Source organism: Sinohyriopsis cumingii, chromosome 17 (genome assembly GCF_028554795.1).
Source record: "Sinohyriopsis cumingii isolate HCF-2022 chromosome 17, ASM2855479v2, whole genome shotgun sequence".
NCBI classification, from domain to species: domain Eukaryota; kingdom Metazoa; phylum Mollusca; class Bivalvia; order Unionida; family Unionidae; genus Sinohyriopsis; species Sinohyriopsis cumingii.
Window position 1 is genome coordinate 83,194,153 of NC_142977.1, and position 13,502 is coordinate 83,207,654.

Consider the following 13,502-nt stretch of genomic DNA (forward strand, 5'->3'; position numbering starts at 1 on the left):
CATAGAATGGACCAGGAAAAGTTTTGCGGAGACACAGGCATTGGCACATGATCGAGACAAGTGGAGGGAACTGGTCAGATGTTCAGCAGCAGAGTGCCTCGACGACCACACTAGGACATGAGACTGATGATGATGATGATGACCACCCGTTCTTCATCAGAAGAGAAAAGGAAGATGAAGACAGAAATGAAACAAGAACCGATTACCCCTGTTCAGACATCCTCCTGCTCGACACATATCGCTCGCCATACACGGAAAGCATTACAAACCAAGAAAATACCACACGAAAATGAGTAGCATCAGTGAAGAGTGGGCGACTTATTAACAAAGATTTTTTAGGTGTTAGGCAGCATTTACAACGTTCCATCCCATCCTACGGGATACGGAGGAATTCAAAAATTGTATCGTGCTGCCAAAACCCGTCGGAATAGTCTGGGTTTACCTCAAGTGCACAGGTGGTTACAAGAACAAGCCACGTACAATTTACACAAGCCCATTCTACGAAAAGTTTCCAGAAGTCGCACACGAGTGCAGGGCATCGATCATCAATGGCAAGCCGATTTAGCCGATGTCTCTCATTTGACCACGTACAATCGTGGCTACAAATATTAGTTTTGTGTCATCGATGTCTTTTCCAAATTTGCCTGGGTCGTGCCATTGACTTCCGAATCGAGCAGTGAGTTAGTGCGAGCCCTCCAACTGGTGTTGAAACAAAGAGGTCGGCAACGTCTTCGATGGCAACTGACAAAGGCACCGAATTTCTGAACCAAGCTTTCCAAAAAGAATTAATGAAACGAGACATTCATTTATTCACCTCCGCGAGTCCCGAAACCAAAGCCAGTATCGTGGAACGTTTTCAACGCACTTTGAAAGAACACATGTGGAAATATTTTACGCATCATCACATTCTTAAGTACATCAACGTCTTACCACACTTGGTTCAAGCGTACAACCAATCTTACCATCGAAGCATCGGAAGTCCCCCCCACCAAGAAGTGACTCTCGACAACGAAATTACCGTCTTTTAGAGTTTGTTTGGTACGTCCCTTACGGTGGCTGTCCCAAAGAAAAGTGGAGTGATGGAAGCAGAAGACTGGGTGCGCACTGGCGAAACCAAACGCACTTTTGTACATCCTCACTACTTACCTGTCAATAAGTCTTATTTCGACACTGTCAACATTACTATAAAAGGAGGGGCCCCGAGTGGCCGAGTGGTCTAAAGCGCTCACCGTTCCGGATCACTGCCATCTCACCTCTGTCTGCGTGTGTTCGAGTCCAAGGCTCGGCTAGCGTGGGTACGTGGGAAAGCCTGCCAGTAGCTTCTCGTGTGTCGGTGGTTCTTCCCTGGGTTTTCCAGGGTTCTTCCTCCACCAGTTATACTGGCCGCCATGTATAGCCTATCTTGTGCTGAAAAATGGCGTTAAACCCTAGAACAACAACAACAACTATAAAAGGAGATCTGGGACAATATATTAAATTCTCCAAGGACAAGTCACGGTGGAACTCCATTTTCGAAAACGATTCTCTTACGAGTTGTAAGTCATGTATCCAGTGTATCGAGGAGTCGCTCGACAACGAGGACATGGTTTAGGAGATATCTTGAAATCGGCCTTTCGTTCGGTGGCTCCCGTGTTCAAACTGATGGTGACGCGAGGATTGCACGCCTTAAAAGATGCCCCATTGAAGTACAGTAAAGAATTTCTCCAAAATGACATCATCGACAAACAAAACCCCAAAGAAGCTTTCCTGAGAGCAGGCAAAAATATCTTGCTTCAAACGGGCAAATACATTTTGGGCCGACGAGAAACTCTTATAAATGCCCTGGAAGCTGCCGAGTCAGGCATTACTGCTTCTCTGAAGCCACATCAAGGACAGGACAGAAAGAGACGATGAAAGCACCCCTTCAGAATACTCCACACTCATAAAGCTAGAGAGTCTAAGAAAAGAAGAACTGCTCGAGACTTAGATGATTTTGATCATTAAATCATAGAGACAAAAGAAAATGATGCATCGAGAGTTTTGCGCCTGTTTCAAGTCGAAACTGAATATTTTTGCCATGCCGCCTACCATGATGACGAATAAAGAAACCCAATGGGTCGAATGAATTTCATCCCATCTCCTCTTTGACAGCCTCAGCTCTCATCGATTTTGAAATCAAAGGACAGCCCGAAGATTACATCGATCTGAACAGTAGTTACTTGTATTTGAAAGTCAGAGTGAACGATTCAGATGGTAGCGATCGGAATGCCGATGAGGCAGTAGCTCCCGTCAACAGTGTCATGCATTCCTTGTTCAGCGAAGTGGACTTGTACTTGAATAACAAACTGGTCAGCAGCAGCAATGGATACTTACCCTTATCGATGGTCCATTTGATGGATTGTGCTGCCGATTACAAAACCTACATCGAGAAAGCCAGACTCTACATACGACGTGTGGAAGTGTTACCTAAAGTGGGAAACGACATCAGTCACACTTTGAGCAGAACGACTGCCAAGTATCCGATACGACAAATAGAAGTGAAAACTTTCACCATTGCCACTGGACTCCGATCTAAAATCGAAGATCATCTGTTCCTAGGACAGTTACCCAAGCGATTAATCGTTGGTATGGTGAGCAATGCAGCCTTCAACAGATCCCACAACCAAAATCCTTTCGAGTTTCATCACTTCCAGGTGTCCAAGATGAAGGTCAGTCGCGATGGCAAAACCTTGTGTATCAGGCCCTTCGAACCTGACTTTAGTGTCAAGATGAATTACTTGAGGTCGTACTTATCCCCGTACGAAGTTACCGGACAGTTAGGGTTCCAAAACCAGTCACGGCATTATGTACGAAGATTATGCAGGAGGCTACGCTTTGTGGGCTTTTGTTTTTACTCCAGACCAAGGGAATGACGAGGCACATTACCACCCTATAAAATCATGACAGATTCGTGTGGAACTTCAGTTTGCTAAAGCTCTACCTGAGACGATGAATGTCATCCTGTATGCCGAATTCGATAATACGTTTGTGTGGATAGTAGTGTTTGGGTTTTTTCCCTTCTCTTCTGTGTGGATGGTATTTTTGGTTTGTTTTTTCTCCTTCCCGTGTGTGGATAGTATATTTTGGTTTTGTGGATAGTATAGTAAGGGTTGTTTTTTTTTCTCCTTCCCGCCTGTGGATAGTAGATATTGCGGTTTTGTGGATAATATAGTAAGGATTTGTTTTTTCTCCTTCCCGTGAGTGAATAGCATATTTGGGTTTTGTGGATTGTATAGTATAGTTTTTTTTTCTCCTTCCCGTATGTGGATTGTATATTGTGGTTTGTTGTTGCTCCTCACCTTTGTGTTGATAGTATATTTGTGGTTTGTGGATAGTAAAGTTTGGGGTTATTTTTCTCCTTCCCGTGTGTGGATAGTAGATATTGTGGTTTTCGATATAAAGTCAAAGCGTTCGACGTTCGCGCATTAGAGCATATAAGGTGGTCCACCACCCAATACCATCAGGGCCCGCCGCACAAAGTGGCAAACCAATAAATAACTCTAGGCAAGTAAGACCTCAAATTAGCTCCTATAAGGTGGTCTAAAAAACCAAAGGCCATCAGGCCCAGCAGCACAAGGCCGCAAATAAAACCACAATAATTCAGGCACATAGGACCCTAATATTTACTCCAGCATATAAGGTGGTCTCAAAAGTCCAAGAGCATCAGGACCAGCCATACAAGGTGGCAAACTTTACTAAAAACTGTTACCTACGGTACCTCTCCTTGGCAAAACTCTAGCTTAAAACAGCACAGAGTTTTCATTCCAATTGTGTAGGACGACAGTTTAGACCCGATACACTGGAGTCTAGGAGCACCGATCTGTGACCTTGAATCCATCATTTCCACCCTCTCCTCCATTTCCACGGCCGGACATAAAAAACAATCAGCGGTCAGTGCACGCCATTAATGCTACTGAACATTCAGTACAATACATGTGAGGGTGTGATGGGTCCAGTCGCACTCATACATACCTAATGCAGCTAAGTAGTACCGACTGAATAAATTAAGTGTGTGCAGGGTCTATTTCCACTCTCCTTCAAGCCCTCCATTCAGACAGTTAGGACCTCTATTAGGTCCACTGAATGACGGTTTCAATTAAAAGTGCTCCTTGAGCACTTAAATGCCTGGGGAAGTGGCTCCAATTCCTTCCCCTGGGAGCAATTGAATAGCCTACCATGTAGGCACAAATCAGAGGTACATGCTCGGAAGAGCGCAAACCTCTATAATCCAACGTAGATAGATCGTTCGCGCCATTCTACATTGAATAAAAGAAGATGGAGTTGTTAAAAAATTGAAGGAGAGTTTGTACTGGATGATGGATGTGGCCTATGTGGTGGAAAGGATTGGGAAAGAATTGACGTCTGATGGTAGCCTAGATTTTGTGATCAGTCTGAAAATTAGCGAGACATCTGGTAAAAGGTATGATAGGAAGAAGTGAAAAAATTAAGAAGATTAATTAAAACAAATATGTGAGAGTGGGTAGCTTGAAGGAAGCACTTGATAATGTAATCAAAGTCAGGCGCTTTCTAGAAGACACGTTGTATTGGACTGAGTGGTCATTTGTGAAGTGGGGCCTAGACCACGTAAAGAAAGCAGAAGAAATGATAAGAAAGATGCTGGAAGTAGAAGTTAAAATGATTAAAGATACCTGGGTAAAGGAGAGAAAAGAAAACGAAAACACAAAGAACAAAGAAAATAGAAAGAAAAAAAGAGGAGTTTAACAGATTAAATCAAAACTGGATGAAGGTGCAGGAGAAATTTAGATCGATGGGCCATCCTGACTGGATTCCAGAGACGGAAAAGAAGAAGAAAGGAATTATTGAAAAAGTTAGGAGATGGTGGAAAAACAGGAGAAAATGGAAGAAGAAGAAGACGAAGAAAAACCCAAAGGCCCTTTTAAGGGCCATTCATATATCTCAAAAAGATTTGCTTTCTTGCCTAAACTTTTTTTAGTCGGTTGTATAGTTGTTTGTGTTTTTGTATGTTGTCTGTTGTATGTGTTATATATGTCTTTGTCCCTATATTAATGGTAAGTCCCCCTATTCCCATGTTCAATTTACCTTGTCGCTAGACAGTCCCATACCCTTGTCGCTAGACAGTCCCATTCTTTTTTTTGGCTCTATAGACCCATCCATGTTAAATTCCCCTTGTCACTAGAGTGTCCCACGACCTTTTTGACTGGGATTTCCATTGTCGCTAGGGTATCCTACTATACAACTATCGTGGGTAAGAGTTGTCTAATATCATGTAGGGTAAACATTTTTACTGAGCTTCAGTTCTGGATACAACCTTGTTTCTGACCTTAGAATTTTCCAGAAGCAAATTCCTTTTGCCGTTTCATGGAAATTACCATTAAGATGAAAGAGTAGTGGGCATCAATATAAGATTGTTGAATCCTTTAGAATGTTCTGGAAATAAACTTTCCGCCCACATCCTGATTCTTAAATTGTGTCTTAGGTAGTTATATTAAGGTTGATTACATTAGAATTACTTATTCCTACCTTAACATCTCAAATGGAATCATCCTTATTGATGTGTTCGGGGTCTTTTTATTTGAGAAGATCTATTTATTTAAATTATTCAATGGAATGACAAACATTTTCGGACTCAATCGTTATTTTGGGATTATTGTGAAGTCATTCACAGACATTTATTTTATGCCATTGTGATGCTGTTAGCATTTTAAAAATTCGCTTATCCTCTTGGATAATTGTTATGTCTTCCTGGGGTGGGATGAGAGACATAAAAACTGACCTACATTATAAACGCACTGACTCTCACCAGCATCCACTCCCGACTAATTACCACCCGCGGAATGTACTCAAAATCTTCTTTACACAATTTGTATTCGGATCAAATGCATGTCCTCTAATCTGGTTAACTTTAGAAGTAGACTCAAAAAACTCATTGAGGCACCTTAGAAGGAGAGTATATAGCAGGAGCTACATTGTGGAAGCAATTAACAAAACTAGGATCTCGATATATGAGTCGCACTGAAATAGAAAACTATGAAAACAAGCAAACGCGTCCCCTGTAATATAAAGTCAAGACAAACAAACAAACGAGTCCCCTTCTTGATTATTCTTCACCTCTGAGTAACGTACAACAGATCATTCGGAAGCATTGGCACCAGGTTAAATCTTCCGACGTCCCTGTGGTTAAATACCGTACACATCAAAATGTCCATCTGGAGCATTCTAAGATAAATTCAAATAGGACCTCAGAGCGCAGGTTTGATCTCATATTGTTGCAAATGATAGGCTACCAAACTCAGGAGCGGAAACACAACGCCCATGTGAGCCCCTAACCTGTCAAACAACAGTCTAGAAGGCCCAGAGGGTGTGTTTGCGAAAGACGAAACATTCCCCATGTTGAACCTCTAGCTTACCAAATGATATGCTAGTGGGTTCATATAAGGACAGATATATGCATAACACTATTTACATCTGTAAACTCCTAAGGTGCCACCACATCTTAGCAAGTTTACAGAGACAGACAACAACACATAGTATTTACACTATTACACATAGTATTTACATGTATTTACATCTGTAAACTCCTAAGGTGCCACCGCATCTTAGCAAGTTTACAAGCGAGTAAGGGACAGCACAACACATAGTATTTACATTATTTACATCTGTAAACTCCTAAGACGCCACCGCATCTTAGCAAGTTTACAAACGAGTAAGGGACAGCACAACACATAGTATTTACATTACTTACAGTAGGACATCACAACACATAGTATTTACAGTAGGATATCACAGACAGATACGGAGTTATATTCTACGCTCAACAAAGTTGCACACCCTCCCCAAAATCAATCCCGCGAGGTGTGAAATGTCACCGCGTCGAGACGATAACGCGGAAGTTGTGCAACTTTGTTGGGTTTCGAAACCCCGTACATAATTCGGACGCTATAGTATATAAACTGACCGATACTTGGAAATTCAAAAATAGCTCACTCGGTTTGTCGTACTTCTTTTCTTAAATATAATCGCAGAAAAAATACAGATGAACCAGAAATCCAAACGAATTTAATAAAACAAGGATTTTATCTGTGAAAAAAAAAATATTATTTATTGTACGCGCGCCCGTGTTGGCAGTCTTTGATAAAATCCTTGACTTTGCCAAGGGGAAGTAATTGGAGATGTTTAACTTCCCTGTTGTGATCGTACAGGTAACACGGAGAACCGTTTACCCGTTTGTAGTGTATATCGTTACAGTTAACTGTTAACTTCAGTTGTTGCAAAATAATACTTGAATTTAGTCCTACTTATCAGGATAATATATTACCCGCAAAAGGTAATGACATCTTCTGAAAGTCACCCTGATAAAGTCACCTTGACGAAGTCAAGGGGAGGGAACTAATTGCATGAGATATGCTTAACGGAGTTATCTCCCTTTAATAATGCTATTTACATTAAAAAACTTCAGGATTTTAGTGAAGTACCTAACAATAATGAAAAACAATCTTTTGCCTATATTTTTTGAGAGGGCAGATTTGTATATATTTTCTGCGACTCTTCATACTGAAGGCACACAAATATCAAAATACTTGCCAGCTGAGTTCATCGATTGAAATATTATTTCTTCATTCATATCTAAATTTATGGATAAAATTGCTTTGACTCTTTTATCACTACAGCCAGTATTACCAGACTTTCAATTTTGACTTTGTGTTACAACTCTCAGATTGGATAAAGAATTGTCGAGTTTGTTGTTGTTGATGTGATCGATCACAAGACCATCTTGAATCACTCCGTTAAATACCTCGAACACGAAACGATGACAGAGATAATGTTTCTTTCCAACAGTAAATCTAAGATAACCAGCATTAGTAACAACACCAACTGGTTTTTTCAACCTGCAATTTCTGACTATTCCATTATGATTCGCTTCGTAATTCTTGATGATAGGGTGTGGGACAAATTCTTGATTCATTTTATATAATAATGTATTTGTCCAATTTATAATTTGTCTGAAAACTTAGTTATATAATCGTGCTCACATTTTAACGCATTATTGTTATTTTTTTGTTATAATATCTTTTAAGTTCACGGTATCTCTTTCCCCCGCAACTTGCATATAACTGTGTTTTACCCCTGACCCCAACACCACATCGCAGGCAGGGTATTGGTCCTAAACTCCCCCTTCTAATGCTTTGGGAATATTCCCCGCAGAATTCTTTCCTGCAGGATTTGTTACAAAAAGTTACAGATCCAAGTTTAAGCCACTTGCACTGATTCATTATATATATATATATATATATATATATATATATATATATATATATATATATATATATATATATATATATATATATATATATATATATATATATATATATATATATATATATATATATATATATATATATATATATATATATATATATATATATATATATATACACACACACACACACACACACACATATACACATTTTAGGTGCCTTGTGGGCAGTCATCCCGAAAGTGGGTTTACGAGAAGGACATGATATAGTTTACATTTCAAATCAAAATATATATACATAGGTTGTATTTCTTGCATAGTAATTATGTATATGTTGAAAATAAGTATATATACTTATGTTATAGTCCTATTCATGTTTTCGGTTCGTGGCAGATATATAAATTTCATGGGCAGTTTTGACCTTTAGGTTGAAGTTGACAAAGTAACTGCCCAAAAATACGTTCACGAAGAACAAACATATAGCATTCTGCCCGCGAATACGGCCACGGGGAACAATATATAGCGTACTGCCTACAAATACGTTCACAAGTAACAAATATATAGCATGACTTTCCAGTGTGCGCGCGCAAAATGGTTGTCAAGACACGACGATAAACATTAATCTATTAAAGCATCCTTTGCAATGGCTAGCGTACATATAACGGACGTGAGGTTTGTTTTTCACAGCTTGTTTGAAATAAATGGATCATTATATATCCAGTGTAACAACTTGTCTTGACACTTTATGGATGCTAATGTTTGACATTTATTGTGAAGATGATTGTTCACTGCTTGTTGATGAATTCGTAGCTTCTGTTAATCGATGCTATAGCTCAATTTAACTGTCATACACTGATATGTTTAAGTCTGCTTGCACAGTTAACTAAGCAGAGTTATGAAAATATAACAAATTGGTTTTAATAACTTTCAGAGTTTGTTTTACTATTACTCAATATTTGTTTCAAGTACTATAAAGGCTGTGATAGGTTGGGTGGCTGAGATTACAAATCAGGCCCTTCTCACTTGGGGGGGTGGGGGGAAGTTGGATGGGTGGGGGTGGGTACTGCCCATTATGAATATTACTCGTCCTAGATGTCCAACCTAGTATTTATGACATATAGGTTCAACATCTTACTGCCAGCAGAAATGGTGTTCTGTAGTATTTTTCCCAGTCAATAGTTTATGGATATATTATGCCATGTACTATGCTTGTTTAATTCTCTCATCTCAGTTCTGACTTTACCATTGAATGCTATAATGTTCCTAGACATGCGGTATTCTTGGTTATTAAAATTATATATATACACAGATAACTTGAGTTCACATTATTCCCTAACAATTGTAGTTAGTGGGGCTGTAGCAACTGATGGTCTGAGAATTCAAGTTAACTGGTTCAAAACTTGGGAAAACAACAAACTGTTTTCTTCCTTTGACAGGCATCATAAAGTTTTGCATCTTTGTCTCTCTGATGACTGTGGTACACAAGTTACAAACTTTGCCTTAGAATAATCCTGATTTTTTATACTTGTTACTGAATGGGGGGGGGGGAGTAACAAAATTATTAAAGGTGGAACGTATGCAAACCGTGCTGGAAATAGATATGCGTCAGCAACTGCAACATGTAAGCTTCAATCGATTTGGAAACTATAAGCTTTATCCTGTAAATATTAACAGTTCACACCCTGTATAAAAGATGATTTTGTGTTTGATTAACTGGAACTGTTAATTTTTTATGTTAAGGAATTTATTGTTTTAACCCTAGTAAATGTAATATAATTAGGTCAAAAGTTCCAGTTTGTTTATTGTTTCCAAATTTGATTATTGTAACTGGAAGAACCTGTTTCTAAGTGTTAAATGAAATGAAAGAGATACTGTTTACTCAAGTGATATAAAATAAAAGTTTAAAATGAACTGAAAGAAATACTGTTTATTCAAGTGATACAAAATAAATGTAACAGTGTATATTCATTAAGTGTATTATCAATTGCAAATAAATGAAGATTTATCTTATTTTGTTCTTTACTTGTGTACAAAATTATACCTGGATTGGGCAATAATTACTTGGACTCCATTTGGAAAAGAAAAATCTATATGTTGCATGCAATAGAGAAATAGCTCTTAAAATATCTTATGAGTTGAACAATGTGTGCACACAAATAAACAAGAAGCAAATCTTTGAACTTGTATGCCACATGTGCAAGCGAATTGGTGGTTTTCATATGTAACCTTTGTACTCTTATGGCTTTTGTCTGTATTACTTTTAGCCATTTCTATTCACACACCAGAACACAACCTTTTTTGTCTGATTCAGGTGCTAATGCAAAACTTATTTCAGCTGTAACTGAAGTATACATAATTTTTCCTGATGCTGAGGCCTACTGTGTAGACAGTATACCTGTAAGTCATCAAATCAAATGGAAGACAACAGTGTGCATTTTAAGAAAATGATATATACCCAGTACCGTTTAGAGTTATCTTAAAGAAAAGTCACAATGCACACTGATACAAGTGGTTTTAGATAATGCATTTGTTCCACCTACATTTTAACTTAACCCAAAAGTTCAGTCTCTTGCCTAAAATTCAATCAGATGTATGCATTTATTCCATAAAACACAAAGATATAATGAACCAAATCATTTTCATTATTGAGTTAGGTAGTAGGCTATGTTAAAGAGTGCAATCACTTTATTGATTTTTTTTTTCCATTACATTATTATTTATTATAAAATGACATTTCTTAGTGGAGTGCTAGCAACTTTAACTTGAGGAATATTTTGTACATGCTGGCCTAAGTGTCATGAATATCCTGTGCTACATTTTGCTTTATTAGGTATAAAACTATCATGAGACATGCTTGATTAAATCCTGAATTTGTCAGTTACACTTACAAGTCCACTGGTAGAATTTAAAATCTGTGATAGTTTGGGAACATTTTTTGCAGTAACTGCAAATCACTTTGCCTTCATAGTCAATGAATTCAAGCCACTGATAACTGTCAAACCATTGTGGCTGAAAGTGTGATTGTCTCTTAGGTGTGTCCTATTTGATATTTTTGCTGCCACAGAGTCTGGATTATGTCTCTGAAGAAATAGTTTATCTAGACTATGTTGCAGTCTTAATTTTATATGTTCAATTGAATGAATTTTCTTTCTTTGAATCATTCTTATGTCATAACTTGCGAAAATAGTTTAGTTAACAATATTTATTCTAACAGAAAAGATCACCTCACTTGACAAATCATCCTACTAAAGTGATCATGGCATACACTTTATCTTTGAAATTCAAATATTGCCCGCTCGTTAATTAATATAACTAATATTACACATTGAAGGTGATCATATGTATCATCAGTTTTAAAAAATAAAGACATAATACTATCATTTAATCACTGCATACAGGAAACAGATACTTGTGTCTGTAAAGTGCCTTTCATTGGATTACTTTGGTTTATTCAAACCAAACAGCGATCCACTCAGGATTTTCTAGGGTAGATACAGAGAATATATTATGGTCATTCAGAACACTATCAATACATCAGACCAGATTGTTTTTATTATTATTTAGGCAAAATAACTTAGTAAGTCAGATGGCAAACATGAGGATGGTGATAGGTTATGTGGAATTTGCATTGAATCATCTGATCCCAGAAGATCTGATACAATGTCACTGGCTGTGGTAATCATCAAGTGCAGTTGCACGGCATCATAAGACTTGTCAAGATGCCATAAGCTAGAAAGATGAAGAAAAAGAAAAATGATGACCCAAAGACAAATCCTGCAAACTGTGTGCAAAAACGATTCCACAGATTATAGATGAAAACTTTACTATATTTAGCTTCAAGATATTAATAAATTCGGATTACTTCCTCCAGTCTGCTACAGTAATTCATGCCCATTGCACTCATAAATAGATCACAGTCCTTGCAGTATTTTGTGTGGGCCACAATATCTTAATTGATGCAGCTGATGCTCCATTCTTCAGTTCAGTGTTGATTCAAACATAGCAATGTCCCTTTGGGATGTGTGCATAAATAAAGAATGCCTGTCCCTTCATTACCACACTTGTTGAATTTATCGTGTTTCTCTGACAACTGTACCATGTGAGAAAGAATTTTATAAACAAACTGGACATAAGTATTGCTAGACATATACTCAGACCTGAGACTGCATAAAAGACTGCTTACTTGTGAGGCATTATCAGTGCTAGGGCTTGAGGTAATAACTTGCTATATGTTTGGTAAGGCAAAATAAGGGGCCTTATGACTTAAATTGAAACTGTGAAAAAACAAAAGGTTTAAATGCAATAAACTTTTGTTTTTCCTCATTTGTTATATTACAGTGCCATGAAAGGTCATTTCTTTTATCTTTTTAATCTCTTGCCAATTTTAAGTCATCATCACTAACCAAGTCTCTAAATCAGTTCTTGGCATATTTAGCTAAAATGGTGTCTACTGTTCCATTACATCATTGATTGTTTAGCTTGCTTGTATGGAGCTTAACACCATTTTTCAGGACATCATAAGGTTTACATGGCAGCCAGCATATTTATTGGAGGAAATCAACACACATAACGCTACTGGCAAGCTTTCTCATATACACACATTGGTTGGACTAGAGAGAGTTGATTAGTTTGAGTGATGTATGTGCCTAGACCATTCTATAACCCAGGGCCCCATGATTGAATACAGCTTAAAGAAATTAACCCTAATTCAAAATCCTTGTTGCATTTAAATCATAACACCCACCATGCAAAGTGACACATGTCTCAAGATGTTCCAATTTGTATATGTTTTGCGACTTTTAATTCTGAGTTGATGCATGTAGATGTGGAAATTCAGTTACTGAATACTTAGCTACTTATATAAGGAGCTCTCACACTGGTAAAAGCATGCAATTGGGATTTTATTTGCAAGAGGGCGATTAATTGTTCAAAATACTGTTTTAGCTAACTACATATGCCAAGGGTTGATGTATAAAAAAGAGGACCAAGAAATCCTAGCTGGTGAAGATAACTGTATCCAAACTTGGTAGAAAGCGAGAAGGCCTTTTAATTTTGTACAGCAGTTTCATTAAAGAACCAACTATAATACCATTAGAAGTCTATGAGCAAAAACCACATTTAGTACCAACTAGACATCAAAACCATAAGCATAGTTCCATTTACGGCCAACTAGACATCAAATAGGTCATCTAGTGAAAGCACAAAGTCAAAATGACCAGCCATCTAGGAGAAGTAGCAAGGAAAGGGT